This window comes from Staurois parvus, unplaced genomic scaffold, assembly GCF_062004578.1.
Source record: "Staurois parvus isolate SC_StPar_1 unplaced genomic scaffold, SC_StPar_1.0 ptg000209l, whole genome shotgun sequence".
NCBI classification, from domain to species: domain Eukaryota; kingdom Metazoa; phylum Chordata; class Amphibia; order Anura; family Ranidae; genus Staurois; species Staurois parvus.
The window spans coordinates 1,811,176-1,832,330 of record NW_028318005.1 but is presented as its reverse complement, the minus strand read 5'-3'; the positions used below and the strand labels follow the sequence as shown (position 1 = coordinate 1,832,330).

Sequence of the window (21,155 nt, the reverse complement as noted above, 5' to 3'; positions counted from 1 at the left end):
GCTGTTCACATGCTGCAGCATTTTTAACGTGGGCTGCAAAATTTGACATGCGGTACAGATTGTCAAACTCGCCCCCCGAGTACAAATGGGCAACCCTATGCAACATACGCGATTACAGTGCAGCGGTGCAGCATTCTGGGGTTAATTCAGGCGGTAAGGAGGCCTGTCAAATAAACTCTGAAAAGCACTGTGACTGGAAGGAAAGAGACTGAGATCAGTACATCCGAGATTTCTTCAGATTCTTGAGTGAGGAACAGATGTATGGTTTCTAGGATTTGCAAAGTGCATGCGCAGACACAGGGGAAGAATTTGGCTGTGTAGCAGAGTGGTGGGAGAGCATTGGGATGTCTCCTAGGCAGCGCTCTCCCGCCAGAACTATCCCCAGTGAGAACCCTTCAAAGTCCTCCACACCCTCCCTCTCTATCCTTCTCTTCTTTGAAGACTCACTGTATTCGGCTGTTCTCTTGCATTTCTCTGAGGATTGCAGTGATCTATTGTCCTGGACCAGTGTTGCGCTTTCTTGATGACTTCTCTGCCTGGCTACCCTACTTTCTCTCCTCTGAAATACCCACTATCATTCTTGGTGATTTTAACCACCATTAATGTTAACACCCGGCTACATCCCAACACTTCAACCTAACCTCATCTTTTGCCCTAACCCAATGGACACAGTCCTCCACTCACTCTGATGGGAATACCTTAGACCTTGTTTTCTCCCATCTTTGCACTCCCTAAAACCTCAAAAACACCCCCTTTCCTCTCTCTGATCACAATCTCATCACCTTCACATTGTCCTCGTCTTCAAACACCTATCCCGCAGCAAACAATTACCTGCAGAAACCTTCACAACTTTAACCCTTCTCCTTTCTACTCTGCAACTGACCACCTCTACGACAGAATCTCTTCCCTGGGCCATTTCTGTCTACAACAGTTTGTTTTCATCCATACTAGGCTCACTTGGTCTTCTAACTACACCAAGTATCAGGTCCTGATCATTACAACCTTAGCAGACAGACGACACCAGAAAGCTTAAGAAACATAGCCGTGTGCTAGAGCAATTGTGGTGTAAAACCAAATCTCAGCAAGCATTCACCCTATATAAATCTGCTTTCTTAACATACAATTCCTCCCTCCATGCTGCCAAACAAGCCTGCTTTGTCAATCTTATTAATACCTTGTCATCCAGTTCTCGTTGTCTCTACTTTTAAATCTCTACTCTCTCCACCACCTCCACTCAGAAACTCACTCATTGCTTTAGAGATTGCAAATCATTTCAAAAACAAGATTGATGCAATTCGTGAGGGCATCTCCTCTGCAGAGACATATATCCCACTTAGCATACCTTATACCAAACCTCACTCAACACTTTGCTCTTTTGACCTTACTGTAGCAATCATGCACACAGAGATGGACACAATCATCCATTTTGCTCCAAACCGCTCTATTTTGTATCTCTCTCTCCCAAATCAGATTCCTCCGATATCCCCCTCCCTCTCTGTTGAGTGACATGTGGTCTGTTTGATGCAGAGTTCAAAAGGCAACAGGCCCCAGTGGGAGAGCTCCATGGTTATAAAACCCCAGCCGAGCTGGTGCCTAGATGCCTGTTAGCTTTGTAATCTGGGACATTGTAAAACCATAAACCAAGTCCACAGTTCACAGACATTCCAGGTAGTCGTAAAAACAGACTTACATTTAAAAACTCACTTTTCCATATAATTTTATACCTTCAAATAGGACATAAATTACATGGAGCACAAATTCAGACAGCTTACTATAAGACAAGTCTCCTGGTATATTACACCCCCTAGCTGGCATATACAGGAGAGCAGAAAGTTCTATCTCCTTAACCATACAAGCAGGTATCTCATATGTAGACGTTCAGCAGAAGATTCTGTGTATTAATCTACTCGTGGATAGAATGTTATATGTATCCAGGGTAAGTTATGAACCATAATATAAGCTATGAGGGATTTTTGGTAGTAGCTTGGGTCTCCGCCTGCTACACCACCCAAATGAGGCGATTGGTTCTCTGCTTCAGGGAGACACCCTGCTGAGTTCCTAGATAAAGGCTGTGATGCTTGCAGTTAAGTTAAGCTGGTTGAAGTTGAAGATTCTCCCTTGTAACATCGGAACCAACTCTGGGAGACGGCCCTTTTGCTTTGAACGTGAAAACTGCTTACCCCAAGGCTTTTGGCAAGTACCTTATCTAAATTCCTGTTATCTCTTTGCTGTGTTATATATATATATATATATATATATATATATATATATATAGGCTACATCATTTTCTGTAAATATTTTTATTGCACCCTTTTGACATTTTAGTAATAAATCTTACTTTCTGAAAGTGTTGAACTGTTTCTAAAGCTCTTTAATGCAAACTAAGAATCCCTGCCTCTAAAAAGCGCTACTGTGTGTGTGTTTTAAACCTCTGTATAACCTGTCTGCGGTGACAGTGGTATACAGACGATTATTCAACCATCATAGTGTTATTGCTGATATTGTTGAGTTTCCTCTTTCTTTGTACAAAAAGGAGGTGGTGGCAGTGTGAAGGGTTAATTGCGTAATTAACCTAACGCAGTAACAATCGCTCTTAGGCTGCAGGTACACAGGTTGTGGTCCATTAGCTGGAAAATCTGTGTGCAGGGTGCAGCTGGGCGTGGCATTGTTACGCACGTGACGGCGCGGTTTTAGATTGGCTACTCCTTCGGTCACGAGTTTGGTGAGAAGGGCTGGGGTCTGACGCCGCGATCGTCACACTTACTACTACCGAAGAGTCACTCAAGTTTTCTCAGAAGTCCGTCTCACCACCTGCTCCCTGGATCCTGTTCCCTCACAACTACTATGGTCACCCTCTTCTTTTTCCTATGCTCCCTCATTCACATCTTCAATCTCTCCCTCTCTACTGGCACTTTCCCCTCCCCACTAAAGCATGCACAGATCACTCCTATACTTAAGAGCCCTCACTGGACCCCACCAACCTGAACAACTTAAGACCCACCTCCCTGCTCCCATTTACCTCTAAACTCTTAGAACGCCTAGTCTACAATCACCTGAGCTCCTACCTCATTGACAAAAACCTTTTTGACCCTTTTACAGTCGGTTTTGGCTCACTACTCTCCACTGAAACTGCCCTACTAAAACTCACTAATGATTTACTAACTGCTAAAACCAATGGCCACTACTCCATACTCTTACTACTTGACCTCTCTGCAGCTTTTGATACTGTTGACCATCCCCTCCTCTTCAAAAAACTCCACTCTCTTGGCCTCTGAGACTCTGCTCTCTCTTGGTTCTCCTCCTACCTATTGCAGCATTGCTTCAGCGTTACCTATAACTGTCTCCTCCTCTCCACTTCCTCTTTCTGTAGGGATCCCCAAGGGTCTGTCTTTGGATCCCTTCTCTTCTCCATCTACACCTCCTCCCTTGGTCACTTGATAAACTCCGATGGCTTCAAGTACCATCTCTATGCTGATGTCACACAAATCTATTTTTCTACTCCTCCCCTCACCCCTTCAGTCTCCTCTCGCGTTACTAACCTACTAAGTAAGACATATCAGCATGGATGTCGCTGCATTTCGTTAAACTCAATCTTTCTAAAACTGAGCTCATAATATTCCCTCCAGCCTGTGCCCCCTCCCCTGAGTTTTCCATCAAGATCAGTAATACAACCATCAGTCCCTCCCCTCATGCCAGGGTACTAGGTGTAATCCTGGATTCCTATCTGTCCTTTCACCAAGTCCAATCACTGTCCAAATCTTATAGACCTCACCTCCGTAAAATCTCCAAGATACACCCATTTTTAACCTCTTGGCGCAGGATGAAGGCAAATGTGCGCCCTCCTGGTGTCTGGGACTAGATGCCGAGCGGCCGCACATTTGCGTTCTATTAAAAAAAAAAAAAAAATGTGCTGAGAGCGCACACCCTGTGCACTCCCAGCACACACGTTCGGTACTCACGGAAAGGTCCCGATCTCCTCTTTCGATCAGGACCTTTCCCGATCATGTGACTGTCGTGACAGCGAATCATGGCCGTCACATGACCCTAAAACCCCGCCCCCTGGCTTCTGGAACCCTTAAAGGGCCGGGAGGTGCCGGCGCCAAGGGGTTTACCACGGAAACCACTAAGCAACTTATTCACTCCCTTGCTATCTCTCACCTATTCTAACTCCCCCCTCATTGGCCTACTTAATCGCAGGCTATCCCCTCTTTAGTCTATCATGAATGCTGCTGCCAGGCTCATCCACCTTATTAACCATTCCATATCTGCCATCCCTCTCTGCCAATCCCTCCACTGGCTTCCCATTGCCCAATGAATAAAATTCAGTACATTAACAATAAATTATAATGATCTTTATAACTCTGCCCCAAATGACATCACAAATCTTGTCTCCAAATATCACCCAAACCGTCATCTCCTCTCCTCCAATGACCTCCTGCTCTCTAGCTCCCTCGTCTCCTCCTCCAATACTCGTCTCCAAGACTTCTCCAGAGCCTCCCCCACCCTCTGGAACTCTCTACCCCAATCTAGCCAACTATCGCCTATTCTGCCCACTTTTAGGCGATCTCTGAAAACCTATCTCTTCAGGGAAGCCTATCCTGCCTTCAGCCAATAACCAAATTTTCTATTTCTCCTATCAGTTCATCCACCACAGTTGTTACCTTTTGAACCACCAGCCCCTCCCCTCTTAGATTGTAAGCTCTTCTATTGAACTGCATCGTTGCTGTATTGTCTCCCTTTAAAATTGTAAAGCGCTGAGCAAACTGTTGGTGCTATATAAATCCATAATAATAATAATAATAATAATAATAATAATAATATTACAAGAACCGAGCCTTCCCATTGTACCAATCAGCTTTTCAGGCTTGAACATCTGTCAGAAAGCCTCTCTGAACCGGTCATCTTCCACAGTGAGGAAGCCGACAGGCTAAGAGAGGCGTGCTGACAGTAGAGGCATCGACATATGGACAGGGACAACCAAAGGGTCAGATGTGGCCCTGGGGCCATAATTTACCCAGGTCTACTCTCGAGGAACCCTGCCTTATAAAGACTGGTCTAGTGCAAGCTGCCTCCTATTCTAGCTTCATCAAAGCTAAAAGAAAAATGCATTATGGATGCAACTGCAGGATAAGTATAATGTTTATATAAAAATCTGTGTCATTTATGTGGCTGCTCATCCTACTGGAACCTAGAAATGTCTCATACAACCAACTTCCATTTCCTCACCAATATGTTTAGACTGCTACATGATGCAGTCTTACTTCATAAGAGATCAGTGTGATTCTATCTATAGAGAGCAGAATGTCAAGGATTTTACAGCAGTAGATCAGCTAAGAGGCTTTACAAAAGGTAAAAATACATAACCCACTAAACTAATGCTGTGGCTACAGGTGACATCAGCACTGCATGCATATAAAATATATAACAAATAGCAGTGTGTCCATCAAGGCCTCACATGGCTTACACAGCTGATGCTAATGCCCGACTTATTTTATATAATAAATGAAGAAATAAAATGTAAGCTAATTTGAGATGAGATTAAACATGTAACCACTCCATAAATTTTATACTGCATTTTTTGCAAAACATATACAACTCTATTCCCAAATGGCACATATGAGACTCCTACAAAGTGTAGTTGGCCCCTGCAGGTGTTTTAGAGGACCCAGACCCAAGAAAAACGGGGAACTCTGCTAAGGGAAAATTAAAATATCTTAACCATAGTTCTATTCATTCACTGTAGCCAGATACAAAGCAAAACTCTCAAGGCACTAGATGACAATTAGAAGCAGTGTGTTTAAAGCTAAACTCCAAATATGGATCTTATGGAAAGTTACATTGATCCAGCATGGGCCAAAATAGGTATGTATGTGGCATGTCTGTGGGATCCCCGTGGAAGCTGGAAATCACTGTGGTAGTCTCCACTGCTACAGTGAGCACTGCTGTCTTCCGGTCCTGTGCTGAGCAGCTGCCCTTCTGCATAGGAACCACACAGGGGGGTCACCCATTCAGCAAAGCAGCCAGAGAATGCCTTGCATTTTTCTCAATGAATGCAGGGTATTCTCTGATTGGACAAGGTGGAGAAGTCGGGTGGGTGATGTCACAATCTCCAATACGAAAACATTTTGTGTTCATTAAAAAATGCAAGCACTGCTGCATTTTTTTAATGAACGGCGCTAGTGCAGAGCAAGCGACTCCGTGTTCACTATGCAGAGGGGCTTTCTTCCGAGACACAAAAGACAGTGATGATTACCATACTGGAGACTACTATAGTGATTTCCAATTTCCACAAGGATCCCACAGATATGGCATATTGATATTTATATTGGTCCAAACTGGACCAATGGAAGTATGATACAAATTCTATGAAGAAGGGAGTACGTCTCCCGAAACGCGTTAGTTTACCCTGTTGCCAGACTATCGCTTGCTCGGACCGTCACATTGGTTCCTAGCTTGTTTGATGAACCTTGGTTTGTGAGTATATACGTCATTTTTAAATAAATTCCTTTTTAGCACGGTAATGCACAAGGAGAATGCGTCCGTTCTTTGCTTTCTTCCAGTATTATCAAGATTCCCCGATCTTTAGAGGGCTGAATCTCAGCAAGTGATTGTCACTGTGGTCCTGGGATGCTCACAGACTTGAGCGCTGGTGTTTTCTTTTCTCATGCTACAAATTCCATACCTGGGGGTCAGCTTTAACATTAGGCAACTTTCACACTTTACATATTTTGCAGTTTTTATAGTGTGTATTTTCAGGACATTTGACTAAAAAAAAACGCAATGCAGGTGAGTTTTTGATGCGTATTTCATTGATTTCAATGGGGAGGTGCGTTCTTGGTACAGTTTTTTTTACCATACCAAAAATGCAGCAGGCAGGATATTAAATGGACCAGACCCACAAACACATCAGTGTGAAGAGTTCACATGGTCACACGTTTTTCCTTTTTTTTTTTTTTTTTTTTAAACACAAAAGCAGAAAAAAAAGGATCAGTGTGAAAGCAGACTTAAAAAGTAATTACATGGCAAATAAAATAAACTAAATATGCAGTATACAAGATGTTATGTACTGAGGTGAAACACATCAATGCAAACATCATTTCAACATTGCTGCTCTGTGCAATATGGGATACAACCATGCTTAAAAGAAGCTGCAGTTGCAAGAAGAATACTGAGTAGGGATTTTCCATTGTGCAGATGTGTAAAAAAACGCCATAAAAGCATGTATTTTGTATATTTATCATCCAAGGGTCCTGCTTAAAGTGTGAATAAAGGAAAAACGATATTTTTGGTTTTGGATAGAGTGGAGAGGGATTAGAACACCTTTCAGCTGTTATTGCAGTCTGTGCCCCTTTAGGGAGATTCACCCTTTCCATTTGTCCTGTTAGCCATTACCACTGAAAGCAAAAGAAAATCCCAAATTTTGGGTTGTCCTCAGAAGAGTAATAGAGGTGAAATTGTCTAATGGGGACACTAGTTTCGGAAATCTGGGGGTCCCTAAAGAATTCCATTAATTTGCAGGGATTTTCTCTCACTTCCTGTTTTGGCTAGGGGACAGGAAATGAGGGTAAAAAATGACAGGGGTTATAACTCTCTCTTACTCTATCCAAAATGAAAAAACAAGGTTTTGCCTAAAGTTCAACTTTAAATATGTAATTATATAAAAAAAAAAAAAAGCAAAAACAAGCAAGGAATGGGATAACGTATTCACATATCACATATTTAAAAGTAACTAATGTAAGTAACTGGATTTAACTTAGTGTCAGCCTCTTATAATTACCTACACAATAGCACTTAGACTGGGGGGGGGGGGGTATCTAGGAGCCAATCAGGTGTGCTGCAGTGCATGTGCTTACAAGGAATATTCTGATAGATTGCTATATAGATATCTAGATAAGCTCCCTCTTGTATTGAACCCTCTAGCTCCCTTGTCTCCTCCTCCCATGCTCGTCTCTGGGACTTCTCCAGAGTGTCCCCCATCCTCTGGAACTCTCTACCTCAATTTATTAGACTATCGCCTACTCTGCTCACTTTTAGGCGATCTCTGAAAACCTCTCTCTTCAGGGAAGCCCATCCTGCCATCAGCTAATAATGGAATCTTCTGTTCCTCCTACCAGTCCATCCCCCACAGTTATTACCTTTTTAACCACTAGCTCCTCCCTCTTAGATTGTAAGCTCCCAGGATCAGGCACTCCTAACCCTCTTGTATTGAACTGTATTGTTGCTGTATTGTCTCCCGTTATATTGTAAAGCGCTGAGCAAACTGTTGGTGCTATATAAATCCTGTATAATAATATAATAAAAGAGCAGAAGGAAGAGCTCATTAGCCGGCTTCTTCTCATTTGCTGTCCAATTACAGACTACAATACAGAATAGTCAGGTCAGGGCTTTGTACATCTCAACAATGGTTGGAAAAAGATACAAATCTTTTGGCATGCAAAACAAATCACATGATTTCCAAACTCGTATTTAGCCCTTTTCCTATAGCTGAGCTTTAAAATGCAGGAATGCCCAAAAATGCAGCATTTTAAAAATACACTTCACTGCATCACAAAGAAATAGTCGCATTTGGAAAGAGTGGAATTACAACTGAAATGAATGGGTTTTACTGCAAAAAAACAGAGCTGCAACCTAGCCTTAAGCATCCAGGATGGGGGATCAAATGTAATTGCCTGAAAACGTGTTCAAGGTCAGTAACTCCACAGGTAGTAAAGCTTGGACCAAGACAGCAGCCCTGGAGCTTGAAACTTTACCTACAACTGATCAATGACAGCATCCATACATCTGTCCTCTCAAGTTCCCTTTAGGTATTGTAATGGCAAACAAGTGACTTTTCAAAAACACACAAAACTACAGAAAATCCCTTGATAATTGAAACAAACAGTAAAATTCTGATTCAGCCTGAACATCGACATCTAATGATGGCCATACACGTAACTATCTGACAGAATATGAATTATTGAGAGACACAGTGTTAATCGATGTTAAGCAAAGAAAATGTTCTGATCAATGAGGCTGGCAAATCCAATTGTAGGAGAGAAGACAGATTGATAGGATTGCTACGTGTATGGTGCATCAAATGGTCTTTTTGGTCTGCTGACTGTATTTGATTCCGGGACTGTAAATCAATTGACTGTATATAAAATTGTTCCCTGTGGGACCACCAGAAGTCTTCCCCCAAGGGGTTCAATGGAAAAAAAAAAAAAGAAGAAAAAGGTAGAAAGATAAGCTTGCCATAGCTCACAGATTCATGTTATTAGGATTCAATGGATACAAAGCAAAGAAAGAGAAGTACAGAAAATAAACACAAAGTTAGCATCTAGTTGAGCAATTAAATGAATACATACATGAATAAATGGCACAGTAAATACAAGGCAAGAAATGACTCACTGGTGCTTTTTATCTTGAGGACTACCAACAGTATACAAAAGAAATAAAGCAAGCTCTTACCTATCACCAGGGACAGCGTCCAGCAGTGACAAGGACTGGCAGGTCAGGAGACATTCCACTTTTCTATCAGAGTTCCCGGTAGTCAAAGCAACAGCTCAGCCCCCAGCAGGACAGATGCGTCTTGCTCTGCCTGGTGTCAACAGAAGAAAAAGGCAGTTCAGATTACCCTTGGGGACGTGTACAATCAATCCTCATTACAGCCCAACCTGTATCCATAACAGATTTACTGTGCACAGGAAAAGTCAGATAAAAGGAAACTTGTCACAAACCATCCTGTTACCGTCAGGAAAAATTTTTTACAGCAAACCAATCAGAAGATCCAAAGTTACAGGCAACTGACAATATATACAGTGCCTTGAAAAAGTATTCATACCCCTCGAAATTTTCCACATTTTGTCATGTTTCAACCAAAAACCATAAATGTATTTTATTGGGATTTTGTGTGATAGACCAACACAAAGTGGCACATAAATGTGAAGTGGAAGGAAAATGATAAATGGTTTTCAACATTTTTTACAAATAAATCTGTGAAAAGTGTGGGGTACATTTGTATTCAGCCCCCCGGAGTCAATACTTTGTAGAACCACCTTTCACTGCAATTACAGCTCCAAGTCTCTTTGGGGATGTCTCTACCAGCTTTGCACATCTAGAGAGTGAAATATTTGCCCATTCTTCTTTGCAAAATAGTTCAAGCTCTGTCAGATTGGGTGGAGAGTGTCTGTGAACAGAAATTTTCAAGTCTAGCAACAGATTCTCAATTGAATTTAGGTCTGGACTTTGACTGGGCCATTCTAACACAAGAATATGCTTTGATCTAAACCATTCCATTGTAGCTCTGGCTGTATGTTTCAGGTCGTTGTCCTGCTGGAAGGTGAACCTCCACCCCAGCCTCAAGTCTTTTGCAGATTAACAGGTTTTCTTCGGTTTTATTTGGCTCCATCCATCTTCTTATCAAATCTGACCAGTTTCCTGTCCCTGGTGAAGAAAAGCATCCCCACAACATGATGCTGCCACCACCATGTTTCACAGTGGGGATGATGTGTTCAGGGTGATGTGCAGTGTTAGCTTTCCGCCACATATAGCATTTTGCTTTTAGGCCACAAAGTAAAAATTTGGTCTCATCCGACCAGAGCACCTTCTTCCACGTTTGCTGTGTCCCCCACATGGCTTATCGGAAACTGGAAATGGGACTTATATGTCTTTCTTTCAACAATGGCTTTCTTCTTGGCATTCTTCCATAAAGGCCAGATTTGGACGACTAATAGTTGTCCTGTGGACAGATTCTCCCTCCTGAGCTGTAGATCTCTCCAGCTCCTCCAGAGTTACTATGAGTCGCTTGGATGCTTCTCTGATTAATGCTCTCCTTGCCCGGCCTGTCAGTTGGTGGACGGCCATGTTTTGGTATGTTTGCAGTTATGCCATACGCTTTCCATTTTCAGATGATGGATTGAACAGTGCTCTATGAGATGTTCAAAGTTTGGGATTTTTTTTTTTTATAACCTAACCCTGCTTTAAATGTCTTCATAACTTTAGCCCTAACCTGTCTGGTGTATTCCTTGGCCTTCATGATGCTGTTTGTTCACTAATGTTCTCTAACAAACCTCTGAGGGCTTCACAGAACAGCTGGATTTATACTGAGATTAAATCACACACAGGTGGACTCCATTTACTAATTAGGTGACATCTGAAGGCAATCGGTTCCACCAGATTTTAGTTAGGGGTAACAGAGTAAAGGGGGCTGAATATAAAAGCATGCCACTTTTCAGATATTTAGTTGTAAAAAATGTTGAAAACCATTTATCATTTCCCTTCCACTTCACAATTATGTGCCACTTTGTGTTGATCCATCACATAAAATCCCAATAACATACATTTATGTTTTTGGTTGTAACATGACAAAATGTGGAAAATTTCAAGGGGTATGAAAACTTTTTCAAGGCACTGTAAAAATACAGACTTAACCTGGAAAAGGTAAGGTTGGTCGCACTCTTTTAGCATCTAAGGGTTCATTTATATTTGTGGTCCAGGGGGAGCAGCAAAAACAGGTAGCTCATCAGCAGTTTTACTGCTTTCCCAAGAGCTCACCCTTTAATAACCCGGTGGTCGGATGGAAATGTAAGTGTCTCTATTTGGACCTAAATATGGGCAACATGGCCAGAGGGGGCTGGCTAATCTGCATACAGCTTAACCTCGTCACCCACATAAAACATATGTGCAGCAGCAAAGAAGGTGGGTTTTAACACTCACTTGCCGAACATATGCGTCCATGGGTGTCAGAGCTTTCTGTGTTGAGAGGATGCTCACTGCACGCTCCCTGCACCGTGAACAAGCTTTTAAAGACAGCTCTTGGTCCCTTCTATTGATCAGGAACAGCTCCCAATCATTTGACCACTGTAATAGCCAATCGCAATGGTCGGTGATCGTCCAGTCCCTCCTGCTCCTTCAAGCACTAAGACCCTGTTATGCCCCTTTCACACGGGTGATCACCACCTACTTCCAAACCCATCTGCCTATTAAAAAAAAAAAAAAAAAAAAAAAAAAAAGGAAGAAGAAAAATGGGGATCTGTCCCCCTCCGTCTAGACGGATGACAGTCAGGTGTAAACAAACAGTTGGTCCGTGTATATCCACTGCTCCATCTGTCCATTCTGCAAAAACTGAGCGGACATGGACCTGTCATCCGCCTGCTCTGACCAGCAGGGAATCAGCGGACAAGTCCACTACTGAGAAAATCAGTACCCCCCCCCCCCCGTGTGAAAGGGGCCCTAAAGGAACACTGGAGCCAGGCAGGAAGGGGTTAAGTTGCCTAAACAAAATTGCCAACATTTGGAAAAAATAAAGGGGACCATAAAGTGGACCTTTACTCCAGAATTCAACTTTTCTTCTCTGCACGTCGTCCCCTTCCACAATACTAAAAATACTTTTTTCTCCCACTGCCACTTTCACCTGGATGAGATATGACGTGTCCCAGATGCTGTAGCCTCCTGAAATATCTCCATCACATATCCCAGGAGTCTGCAGGAAAAGGGACAGACCTGGTCATGGAGTGGGGAGTTGAGGAGGAGACACAGTGGGCTCTGAAGGAAAGAAGGCAGTAGGGGACCCACCCTGTGGCAGCGAATCCCAACGATGGACAGGTATGTCTTAACTCAGAGGGTGGATGAAATTTCTCTTTAAAGGGTCCAAGAAGAAAAATGTGGCATGCCAAGCATTCCACCTGAAGGACACACAAGTGTAAACAAAAAATGGGTGTAGCTTCAGAGCATATGGCTTTTAGTGTCACAACTTTCACCCTATGCTTTGCTATGTTTAAAACAAGATAAGGCCTGTGGGTACACCAAGAGAAAGTAGGAGCAGAATAAACTCCATATCACTGGTGTTAATAGGAGTGAAAACAAGGCCCGTTGTGATGTCAGCAGGAGAACAATAAGATCCTTTGTGATATCAGTGGGGTAAAAAAAATTCCATATCCTTGGTGGCGCTGGAGGTAAAAATAAGCCCCATCACTGGTGTTAGCAGGAGTAAAGCAAGCTCCAGTGTCAGTGGCATATAATAAGCCCCATCATTGGTGTCAGCAGGAGTAAAGTAAGCTCCAGTGTCAGTGACATATAATAAGCCCCATCATTGGTGTTAGAGGAGTAAAGTAACCTCCAGTGTCAGTGGCATATAATAAGCCCCATCATTGGTGTCAGTGGGAGTAAAGTAAGCTCCAGTGTCAGTGACATATAATAAGTCCCATCATTGGTGTCAGTGGGAGTAAAGTAAGCTCCAGTGTCAGTGGCATATAATAAGCCCCATCATTGGTGTCAGTGGGAGTAAAGTAAGCTCCAGTGTCAGTGGCATATAATAAGCCCCATCATTGGTGTCAGTGGGAGTAAAGTAAGCTCCAGTGTCAGTGGCATATAATAAGCCCCATCATTGGTGTCAGTGGGAGTAAAGTAAGCTCCAGTGTCAGTGGCATATAATAAGCCCCATCATTGGTGTCAGTGGGAGTAAAGTAAGCTCCAGTGTCAGTGGCATATATTAAGCCCCATCATTGGTGTCAGTGGGAGTATAATTAACCCCATACTGTTGGTATCAGTAAAAGCAATAAGCAGCATTGGTGGTCTGCGATGACTTAACCGAACCCACAGCCTCTGCTTACTGGAACTATGCTGTGACTGGGGGGGCACATTCAATTTTTTGGTCAAGCTAGGATAAAACACCGAGGTTTGAGACAGGTTTGCTTTAATCATACACCCCAAGTATATTTGGCTCAAACGTTAACATTTTGCATTTGCACTTATTAAATGAACACATTGCACCTAATAATTCATCCATATGGTCGTCCCAACGTTAATCTCCTTTATCTAGCTAAGATTTTCCATCAATGGTGATAATTAGTATGTGTTTGTGCCCTTAGTGGGGATAATAAGGACCTCCAGAGCTCAGGGGCCATTGTTACCGCACAGAGACTTTTCCTGGCTGATGAAGGGGCCCCATCTATGCACACCTAAACTACACAAGTACTGTGGTTCTACAGCTAGGACAAATTGAGTACTGACTGATATCTACCTGTATATTGCCTAAAGGGAGATCATTATCCACGGCTACCCTACCTCTTCTTAATCATAATCCTCTGGGGCAGGGAAGGGATAGATCATCTGGTTTTCAATAAGTACTCCCTGGATAGCCACATAGGAAGTGAAATCTTCACAACAAAGACAAACAGAGCAATAACATTCTGAGATTCTAACTCATTTCTATCCTCCAAAAAAGTGCCTGGACTGATGTCTGTATTTCAGTTTACCTTAAAGTGATTATAAAAGTGCACTTAAAAAAAAAAAAAAAAAAAAAAATAAAAGCAAACATGATATGCTTACTTGCCCTGTATAATGGTTTTGCCCAAAGCAGTCCTAACCCTCCTCTTTTGTGATCTCCTGCTGGCGCTCCTGGCTCTTCCTGCCTTCTGCGTGCCCCCCACAGCTTGCTATGGGGGCACTCGTGCATGCTCGATCCCAATCCACACTGCATCCATGACACATGCAGTGCAGCTCAGTGCCACCACCCAAGCCCTGGTCACTGGATTTAATTAACAGCAGCAGAAGCCAATGGCTCCCACTACTGTCACCAAGTCCAGGGAGGGGGGGGAGAGAGAGAGAACAGCACTGCTCAGGCAAGTATTTAAGGTGGGGAGCTGCACATAAAAGATCTTTTACATTAATGCAGAGATGGAATCAAAGCAAAAAAGAAAAAAAACAACATCAACCTTTACAATCACTTTTTTGAAAGATACTGTTTTTCAGAATGTTCATTCAACTATCTAAAAGCTTAAGAAGACAATTCAGCAATCAGTTTTAACCAGAGCAAGCGAAACAAAAAAAAAATAAATAAATCGAAGGACAAGGATGGAAATGTTTGTTGAATCTAAACAAATTTCTAATCATAGAATTCACTTCCAGCCAAGAAAAATCATAACTTGTCTTATGCTCATGCTAGTTAAAATGGAATTCCTGCTTACAGTGGTTGTAAAGGCTGAAGGTTTTTTACCTTGATGCATTCTATGCATCAAGGTAAAAAACATGCTGCGTGCAGCAGTGCCCTCAGCCCCTCAATACTTACCTGAGCCTCATCACGATCCAGTGATGTGAGTGACAGCCTTGTCTCTGCATCCTCATTGGCTGAGACAGCAAGCGGGAGCCATTGGCTCCCGTTGCTGTCAATCACAGACAGTCAGCCAATGAGGACAGAGGAGGCAAGGCCAAACTGCTGCTCCGTGTGTGAATGGACACATGGAGCAGCAGGTGCCCCCATAACAAGCTACTTGCGGTGGGGGCACCCGACAGGAGGAAGGGTCCAGGAGAGCCTGCGGGGGACCCGAGAAGAGGAGGATTCAGACTGCTCCGTGCAAAACCACTGCACACAGTAGGTAAGTATAGACATGTGTGTTTACAAAAACAAAAACTAAAAATGAACCTTTAGAATAATTTTAACACTGTGTTTAAAAATGTCCCCTCCACCCTCCTGCTACCTATGCAGTCACATGGTGCACAACACTGGCTCCCCTGTGTCAGTGATCAGCAGCTGCTGCAGGGGAAAGAAAGAAGCACTTGAGAACAGCTGTGGATTCTGAAAGGTGTGATGTCACCTATGGGTCCCATGTCCCCGCAATTGTCAGTGCTCCCTCCTCTCCCCTGCAGCAGCCAAAAATTGACACAGGGTAGACAGTGCTGCGGATCACATGCCCAGACCAAAGCGAGCTGAAAATAAGGAAGTGCACATCTGTGTTTTAAAAGGTTAGGCAGCGTTGTAGCAGGACAGGCAAGGGAACATTTTTAAATATAGTCATTTTCAGGCAGGAATTCTACTTTACACATAGTAAGTAAAGGTAATCTACAAGTAAAGCATTCATTCTATGAAAATCGAGACATTGATATAATACGCTATCGAAAAGTTGTTCAAAATTAGTCAAGTCCATGAACGCACCATCGTATGATTAGATGAGTGATTTTTATACTTTTTTGTTAAAATGAAAGTGGAACTTCACCCTCTCAGTCAACACTGAACAATTTTAATAATTTTGCCGCTAGCCTTAGTAAATAAATAGGAAAGTTCAAGGGTTAGACAAAAAAATGGAAACACTACATGAGTTGCAGATGTGAAAGTGACATGTTTCACGTTGAAAGCTGAAGTGATGTGACATACTTTTGCTTCTGCTTTGTGATGAGACACCTAGCTAACAGGTGGATTAAGATTAAGCGCAGTCGGCATGGTCAACAGACCGAAAGAGACAAAAAGGACATTGCGCAGGATTGTGACCCGGAAAAGGAAAACAACTGATGCAAAAGTGACTGCGGAGCTCAATCTCATTCCCGTGAAGACTGAGATTGAGCTCTGAAGTCACTTTTGCAGCAGTTGGTTGCTGTACGGGCAAGCAGATATACTGACAGGAAGTTCATTGAGAACTACAAGCCTACAGCCGCTAAGGCTGTCGTGACTTGTAGTTTTTCACTCTGTGAATGAGTGATGTGGACGCATATTTTTTATTTTACATTGTGACAGCTAGAGGGAGGAGAAGATCCCCCGCTAGCTGTCAAAGTGGGGGAGCGGGGGCCGCTCTATTTATAACCTGGTACACCCTGAATATGCTTGTAACATGTTATGAAAGGTGAACTTATCCTTTAAGTGTTTTTTTTTTTACATTTCTTCAGTTACTTCCTAGTTTCCAGGCATAGCCTAAAGATGTCATACATCCCAGGAATCTTCAGAGGGGATTTCTCACCTAAGCACATCCTCCTGTCTGCATGCCTGAGCCAAGGACAGAGGGATTCCAAGAAGTAAATGCTACATGAATCATCTGCCCTTACTCCAAATGACCACTGACAGAAATGCTAGGGGGTGTTTTTCCAACATGATTTCTCAGCAAAATAAATCATGGAGACGTGGGTGGATGGGAGAGTTTGCTTTGAACATTAAAAAAGAATTAAAACAGCATTTTTGGTTTGTGGTGCTCAGAAGGAAATTCTACTGGTCTAAGGCCAAGTCTACGTTCTGTCCCAGTGACCACACTGGATGTTAGAGGAAACATCTCCCTGGTGACAGAGACAGCAATCAAAACCCAACAGATCACTTCCTCAACCACTTCCTGCCTGCTGTACCCTTGGATGGAAAGGGTGATGTCTCAGTCATCGCTGCAGCTATATCATTTTGTTCTGCCAGTTATTCTGTACAATGTAAAAGTGATTTGAGTGACTATACAGCTACTGGATTACTTTTACAGTCAGTGGAATACATCAGATCCAATGCAGGACTATGGACCTTGCCTTGGTCTTGATGATGTCAAGAACCTAGACTGCTGAAGTGTGGGGGAGAAGAAGCTTCAGGGAGAAATGATTGGTTAAGTATATCTTCCTAGATCAGGGGTGGGCAACCTGTGGCTTTCCAGCTGTTGTGGAACTACATTTCCCATGAGGCATTGCAAAGACCAGAAGTTACAAGCATCACTCTACAGGTCTCATGAGACATTGCAAAACTGAGTTACAACTATGACTTGCAGAGGCATGATGGAACTTGTAGTCCTGCACCAGTTGGAGAGCCACAGGTTGCCCACCCCTGCCCTACATATAAATGAGCAATTAACCCTTGCAGTGAAGGCACAGCCCTACAGCAAGGGTTAACTTTTTATTTGCCAGTGTTGGGCTTTAGAAGAAAAAAAAAAAAGGAAGCAGTGTGATGTGCTGAGATGAGTATTCCACTGAGGGCTAGTATGAACAGAGTGGCTGCAAAGAGGCTGCATGAGATCAGCCACACTGTGATACAACAAAGGATGGAAAAAAATTAAACCAGATTTTATATACACTATATTGCCTATAGTATTGGGACGCCTGCCTTTACACGCAAAGCAACATTAATGGCATCCCAGTCTTACTCCATAGGGTTCAATATTGAGTTGGCCCACCTTTTGCAGCTATAACAGCTTCAACTCTTCTGGGAAGGCCGCCCACAAGGTTTAGGAGTGTGTCTATGGGAATGTTTGACCATTCTTCCAGAAGCACATTTGCCAAGCCCAACCTCTGAAAGACGACCCCACACCATAATCCCCCCTCCACCAAACTTTACACTTGGCACAATGCAGTCAGGCAAGTACCATTCTCCTGGTAACTGCCAAACCCAGAGACATCCATCGCATTGCCAGACAGAGAAGTGTGATTGGTCACTCCAGAGAACATGTCTCCACTGCTCTAGAGTCCAGTGGCGGCGTGCTTTACACCACTGCATCCGACACTTTGCATTGCACTTGGTGATGTAAGGCTTGGATGCAGCTGCTCAACCATGAAAATCCATTCTATGAAGCTCTCTATGCACTGTTGTTGTGCTAATCTGATGGCCACATGAAGTTTGGAAGTCTTTAGCTATTGACTCTGCAGACAGTTGGTGACTTCTGTGCACTGTGTGCTTCATCATATGCTGACCCCGCTCTGTCATTTTATGTGGACTACCACTTTGTGGCTGAGTTGCTGTTGTTCCCAGTTGCTTCCACTTTGTTATAATACCACTAACAGTTGACTGTGGAATATTTAGTAGCAAGGAAATTTCACAGATGGACTTATTGCACAGGTGGCAACCTATAACGGTACCATGCATGAATTCACTGAGCTCCTGAGAGCGACCCATTCTTTCAATGTTTGTAGAAGCAGTCTGCATGCCTAGGGGCTTGATTATATACACCTGTGGCCATAGAGGGGATTGGAACACCTGAATGCAATGATATGGAGGGGGGTCCCAATACTTTCAGCAATATAGTGTATATATAACAATAATAACATATATTGGTCCTTATCCATGGAAATGTCATCCTTTGGGTTTCCATCTACCCATTGCCTCTCCCTCCTCCCCATCTCAGGAAGTCAGCAGATAAGAAGTCCAGCTCTTCCATCAGGAAGTGGAGTTTCCCTTTATCCCCCCAAGGCTGCCCTCCCCCCCCAGGATGAGCTCCTCTCCCTGTCCTGCCCCTCCCCCCTGTGTAGACTCTTCCTGTATTGTCCGTCCATCCTTTGTATACACACAGGCCTGCACCGTACCGCACACCGTCCCCTCTACAGAGCGGGGGAGGCCGGTAAAGGCCGCAAACAGCCCTCTAAACTGACCCCGGTTGCCTCTCAGTCCCTCAGACACAGTCCTTTGACCTCTGACCCCGGGATTACCTGACACACACCGTCTTCCTCCTCTCTCCCTGCCTGCAGGAGATTGCCATGTGCGGAGGGCGGGGCCGCCACCAGTCTCCTCCCCTTCGCCGTGCTCTTAGCAACAATGGAGGAGGGCAGACTGACTGTATACGGAGATCCCAGGGAAGGTTCATGGTCGTCCTCGTCTGTACCTACCCGTATATGGAGCTCCCAGGGAAGCGTTGTTTGTCCCTGTGAGTCAGTGTTGCTGCATGGTGTGTGCTCCGCTAATAGGAAGCAGTGTGCAAGCGATCAGCATCCGCGGCAGAGCCGTGCGACCACCACCCAGGGAGAGATGTGGGATCACCACCCGCGACAGCAGTGCGATCACCACCTAGGGAGAGCCGTGCGATCACCACCTAGGGAGAGCCGTGCGATCACCACCTAGGGAGAGCCGTGCGATCACCACCTAGGGAGAGCCGTGCGATCAGCACCCAGGGAGAGCCGTGCGATCAGCACCCAGGGAGAGCCGTGCGATCAGCACCCAGGGAGAGCCGTGCGATCAGCACCCAGGGAGAGCCGTGCGATCAGCACCCAGGGAGAGCCGTGCGATCAGCACCCAGGGAGAGCCGTGCGATCACCACCCGCGACAGCAGTGCGATCAGCACCAAGGGAGAGCCGTGCGATCACCACCTAGGGAGAGCCGTGCGATCACCACCTAGGGAGAGCCGTGCGATCACCACCTAGGGTGAGCCGTGCGATCACCACCAAGGGAGAGCCGTGCGATCAGCGTCCAGGGAGAGCCGTGCGATCAGCGTCCAGGGAGAGCCGTGCGATCAGCGTCCAGGGAGAGCCGTGCGATCAGCGTCCAGGGAGAGCCGTGCGATCAGCGTCCAGGGAGAGCCGTGCGATCAGCGTCCAGGGAGAGCCGTGCGATCAGCGTCCAGGGAGAGCCGTGCGATCAGCACCCAGGGAGAGCCGTGCGATCACCACCCGCGACAGCCGTGCGATCACCACCTAGGGTGAGCCGTGCGATCACCACCTAGGGAGAGCCGTGCGATCACCACCTAGGGAGAGCCGTGCGATCAGCACCCGCGGGAGAGCCGTGCGATCAGCACCTAAGGAGAGCCGTGCGATCAACACCCAGGGTGAGCCGTGCGGTCAGCACCCGCGGCAGAGCCGTGCGATCGCCCTTATTTACCCTACGTTCACACCTAAGCGGTTTTTGTTACGTTTTGCAGAAACGCAGTCAAGTCCATTTATATGATTTCCTTTGGGACATGTTCATCTGCACGTTTTCACCTGGTACATTTTTTGGAAAGGGTCAGCCCGTGTTCACAGTGATGCACTGCGGTACTACCGCACCGCATTCCAGTGCAAATCACATGCAATTTCTGTGCGGTGCAATTTTGTATGGCTCAAATCGCATTGCATCCGCACCAAAAAAGTGCAGAACCCTTTTTAAGTCCATACCAGAATCAGATCGCATGGGTGTTCACATTTATGTGATCTGATTCTGCACATCGCAGCGTGTTTTGCAAACTGATTTCGGAGTGTCATCTTAAAATACACACCCGATATGCTTCTTGTGAACGGGGTGAGATTATGATGCTGTGCGGAAATTTTATGCAAAAATGTGGAAAGAAAATGAAAATTTATTTTTTTTACACAAAGTTGTCCATTTATAAGATATTTCTAAAATATACCATGTACATACTAAACATTACACCCCAAAATACATTCTGCTGCTCCTCTAAGTTTGGGGATACCACATGAGTAAGACTTTTCCACAGCCTGGCCACATACAGAGGCCCAACATCCAAGGAGCACCTACAGCCGTTCTGGAGGCATAAATTACACATCTCATTTCCTGACTACCTATTACAATTTTGAAGGCCCTGGAGCACCAGGACGATGGAATTACCCACAAATGACCCCATTTTTTTTAAAGCAAACAGCCAATGTACACCGTGTTCCAAATTATTATGCAAATTATATTTTTCTCATTTACCTAAATAATTGATGTAAATAACAGCATAATTCTCATGTTATCAACTATTAAGAGT

At 44.3% G+C, this 21,155-nt stretch overlaps 1 protein-coding gene across 5 annotated transcripts in view; it reads right to left on the bottom strand.

Annotated features, from left to right (window-relative positions):
- The window catches only part of BOD1 (biorientation of chromosomes in cell division 1), a 63,905-nt gene extending 44,675 nt beyond the window's left edge, over window positions 1-19,230 (bottom strand). For 2 of the 5 annotated variants that reach the window (XM_089678682.1, XM_089678684.1), the window contains exons 1-2: window positions 19,129-19,230; window positions 9,448-9,577 (exon numbers count right to left, since the gene is read on the bottom strand). The gene's annotated coding sequence lies outside the window, so the exon portion shown is untranslated. The remainder of the gene's footprint in view (window positions 1-9,447; window positions 9,578-19,128) is intronic. The other 3 variants (XM_089678683.1, XM_089678687.1, XM_089678685.1) reach the window with 3 other exon arrangements.
- Window positions 19,231-21,155: the final 1,925 nt, after the last annotated feature.